Raw genomic sequence first — 4,529 nt, 5'->3', positions numbered from 1 at the left:
GGCGTTACGGGATCGAGCCCCACATCAGGCTCCTCCGCTGGGAGCCTGCTTCTTCCTCTCCCACTCCCCCTGCTTGTGTTCCCTCTCTCGCTGGCTGTCTCTATCTCTGTCGAATAAATAAATAAAATCTTTAAAAAAAAAAAATAAAATAAAATAAAATAAAAACTTAGCTCAAGGGCACCTGGGTGGCACAGTCGGTTAAGCATCTGACTCGGTTTCGGCTCAGGTCATGATCTCAGGATCCAGAGATCCAGCCCTGAGCCCTGAGGCGGGCTCTGCACTCAGCGGGGAGTCTGCTTGAAGATTCTCTTCCTCTGCCCCTTCCTCCCTCAAATAAATAAACAAATCTTTAAAAAATTAAAAAAAGAAAGAATAAAAACTTAGCCAAGTTTCTTTCTTCTCTTTCTTTCTTTTTTAAAGATTTTATTTATTTATTTGTCAGAGAGAGAGAGGGCATAAGCAGGGGGAGCAGCAGGCAGAGGGAGAAGCAGACTCCCTGCTGAGCAGGGAGCCCATCGTGGGACTCAATCCCAGGACCCTGGGATCATGACCTGAGCTGAAGGCAGACGCTTAACCAACTGAGCCACCCAGGTGTCCCAGGCTCAAGGATCTTTCCTCCCTGCCTTCCAAGGAACCCCGGGCAAACATCTGTCATGGAACTTCAGTACCTCACTATAGTTGCCTGTTGTTGTTGTTGTTGTTGTTTTGTCTGCTTCCCTAGCTATACTGACAGCTCCTTAGGGCAGGAATCACAGTTTATTTGTCTTAGACTCTCCAGCACCTAATACAGAGCTTGGCACTTAGGCATTTGAAAAATGGCTATTCAGTGAAAGACTCTGAGTTCTAAGAGGTTTATTGACAGGGCTACTATACATTCCAGGGCACTCCTGGCTTGCACCTATTGTCCTGGCACAGTTATTAATAATTACCCATTTCATTGCTTCTCGGCCTTTGGCTAAGATCAAGTGTAGTATCTGTTCTTATCAGTTTAATATCTGATACATCCGCTCTCCAAAGACAACATATTGAATGGCTTTTTGGAGAAGGGAGATCGAAAAGGAGCTTGTTCCATCCACTCCACACATCGACCAGGTATTGTGGTACTTCCAGGAACGGTGCCCCCCTCGGGGACAAAATAATAATAATCATATAATCTTATAATTATATAATCACATTATAGGTAATATATAATAAAATGTGATTAACATATAATAAAAATATAGTTAATATATAATAAAATATAGAATTAATATATAATATAGAATATCATTATTAACATATAAGATTGTACAATTATCATTTTTATCCCTTTCAGTCTCAAAAGTGCCCTCATTTGCATGATAAATTATGTGGTTACCCTATGTATAGAATACCCAATTGTCATAGCTGGTCCTAACTTGTGGCAGGTGTTTCTGTTTATAAGACGTATTTACCAGAGAAACCAGCAGACACAGCAGGGTCTGTTACTAGTTCTAGTCAATATTAAACAATGCAAACCGCTTTTCTGAAATTAGGAAGCAGAAATGAGACAACAGAGTTATGGGAGAGAGAGGGAATTCACACAGATCCTTACACTGATAAAACTTCTTTTGAAACCAGCGAGCTATAGAATCAATACAAAAAATTATTGGCACAAATAGGATGGTGCAGTGCTGAGAATCAAGAACTACAGGGTTTTATAGATGTGAGGCTTCACAAATCAGGTAGCTGCAATAATTCATTGTGTAAACGAGGAACTGAGGCCCAGAGAGATTATGCTGGATTGACCAGTTTTTGGTTTTTTTTTTTTAAAGATTTTATTTATTTATTTGACAGAGACAGCCAGCGAGAGAGGGAACACAACCAGGGGGAGTGGGAGAGGAAGAAGCAGGCTTCCAGCGGAGGAGCCTGATGTGGGGCTCGATCCCAGAATGACGATCACGCCCTGAGCCGAAGGCAGACGCTTAACGACTGCACTACCCAGGCGCCCCTGGATTGACCAGTTTTAAAATTAGTTTAAAAATGGGGCCTAGACATAAGGATAATCAAATATAACAAAAAAAGAAAATAGAGAGTTCAAAACTAGACCCGTATATATGCAGTTATTTGATTTTCAATGAAGGTGCCACAGCAATCCAATTAGGCAATTATTTTCAACAAATGGTGCCAGAACAACTAGATATCCATAGGGGAAAAAAATGAACCTGACCCCCTACCTCACACCATTCATAAAGACTAATTTGAGATGGATTAGAGACCAAAAGAGAAAAAATAAAACCATAGCAGTGCCTGGGTGGCTCAGTTGGTTAAGCGTCTGACTTGATTTCATCTCAGATCATGACCTCAGCGTCCTGGGATCAAGTCCAGAGTCGGGCTCGATGCTCAGCAGGGAGTCTGCTTGAGGATTCTCTCCCTCTGCCCCTTCCCACCCCTCGTGCTTGCTTTCGCTATCTTTCTCTCTCAAATAAAAAAAAAAACCCCAAAACTATAAAGCTTCTAGAAAAAAACCACAAAAGGATATCTTTGTGACTTGAAGGTAGATAAATACAAAAAAGCAACAACTATAAAAAATCGACAAATTCAACTTCATCAAAATTTAAAACTCTTGCTCATCAAAAGATACTGTTAAGAAAAGAATAAACAAGCCACATACTGAAAAAATAATCTGCAAAACATGCATCAATGGGAAAAATAGTAACTTCACAGTGGAGAAATATGGCAGATTTTACTCTAACTGAACGACCAAAGTTAACATTACCATACCATAACATAAGGGCACAAATGCTTATCATTTACCGCCTGATAGGACGCAGTGAGAAGGATCCAAACTTCCTCCTGTGGTATTCCTGCCAAAAAATACGTAACCTCAATCTAAACATCAAAGAAACCCCAAATGAGGGAAATTCTATAAAATACCTAGCCTGTACTCTTGAAAAGTGTCAAGGTTATAAAAGACAAAGAAGTATTGAGAAACTGTTCCAGATTACAGGAGACTAAAGAGACATCATAACTGAATGAAATATGTGACCTCAGATAGAATAAAGGATATTAACGGGATGATTGGTAAAATTTGAGTAGGGTCAAAGTTTAGATAATAGTATACCAACATTAATTTCCTAAATTTTATCATTGTACTGTTGTTATATAAGATTATGTTCTTGTAAAAAAAAGAGTAAACACACACTGAAGAACTTAGAGGTAAAAAGGCATCATGTCTACAATTTACTTTCAAACATATCAGAGATTATTATATCTATCCATCTATCTGTACTTATATGTGTATATCTCTATCTATACTTACATATGTATATATGTATGTGTATATATATAGAGAGAGAGAGAATAACTGATAAAGCAGTAGGGTAAACCGTTAACATGGGGAATATGGTAAAGTGTATACAGGAATTCTCAATGCCATTTTGTGACATTTTGGAAGTCTGAACTTATTTCAAAATAAAAAGTTATATATATATGTATGACATGTATAAAAATATATATTTATATATATGACAAAGGACTTGTACCCAGAATGTATAAAGAATGCCTATGACTCAATAAGCAACAAGCAACCCAATTAAAAACTGGATAAAATATTTGAAGGGACACCTCAAAAAGAAAGAGATAAAAGAGACAAACACAGGAAAAGATGCTCAAAATCATTAATCATTAGGGAAATGCACACTAATACCATAATCCATACCATTATGCACCTATCCAGTTAAAAAGGTTGACAACATCAAATGTTGATGAGGACTTGGAGCCACTAGAGCTCAGATACCGCCAGTGCCAGGAGTGTTAAATGGTATCATTACGGTGGAAAAAGTTTTAACGGGCATTTAACAATGCCTCTTTTGTAATCCCAAGATGAATGAAAGCATATGTACACAAAAAAAATTTGTACCAGAATGCTCACAGCAGTTTTACTCATAATGGCCCCAAACTGGAAATAACCTAAATATCCATCAACAGGAGAATGAATATAGAAACTGGAGTACACTGAAACAAATATGTAACAACATCAATGAATGAACGAATTTCAAAAACATCATGCTGAGTGAAAGAAGCCTTACACAAATATTACATACAGTCTGAGTCCATTTAGATGAATTTCTAGAGCAGACGGAATTTATCTGTGTTGACAAGAAATCAGAATAGAAGTTGCTTCTGGGAGGGTGGACATTCAGATTGACTAAAAAAGGTTTGAGGGAACTTTCTGGGATAAGAGTAATATTCTACATTCTTGTTAGAAGTTTCAGTTACAGGGGTGTCATTTGTCAAAGCTCATTGGATAGAACACTTAAGATTTGTTTATTTCACTGTATATAAATTTTACCTCAATAAAAAGAATCATAAACATTGATTGAACTCTAGTTATTTATATGCAGGTTGAAGTGTTTAGAGGTGAGGTGTACGATGTCTGCAACTTACTTTGAAATGTATAAAAAAATAAGATCAATCGGGGTGCCTGGATGGCTCAGTCGTTAGGCGTCTGCCTTCAGCTCTGGTCATGGTCCCAGGGTCCTGGGATTGAGCCCTGCGTTGGTCTGGTC

The 4,529-nt window shown here is 38.1% G+C and overlaps 1 non-coding gene across 1 annotated transcript; it reads left to right on the top strand.

Moving 5' to 3' along the window:
* Positions 1 to 936: 936 nt before the first annotated feature.
* On the top strand, positions 937 to 1,126 carry LOC117796855. The gene has a single exon (XR_004621560.1). It is a non-coding gene; the product is annotated as a U2 spliceosomal RNA (small nuclear RNA).
* The last annotated feature ends 3,403 nt before the right edge of the window (positions 1,127 to 4,529 follow it).

This window comes from Ailuropoda melanoleuca, chromosome 16, assembly GCF_002007445.2.
Source record: "Ailuropoda melanoleuca isolate Jingjing chromosome 16, ASM200744v2, whole genome shotgun sequence".
NCBI lineage: Eukaryota > Metazoa > Chordata > Mammalia > Carnivora > Ursidae > Ailuropoda > Ailuropoda melanoleuca.
The sequence above is the reverse complement of the archived record's forward strand: the minus strand, read 5'-3'. Positions and strand labels throughout refer to the sequence as shown.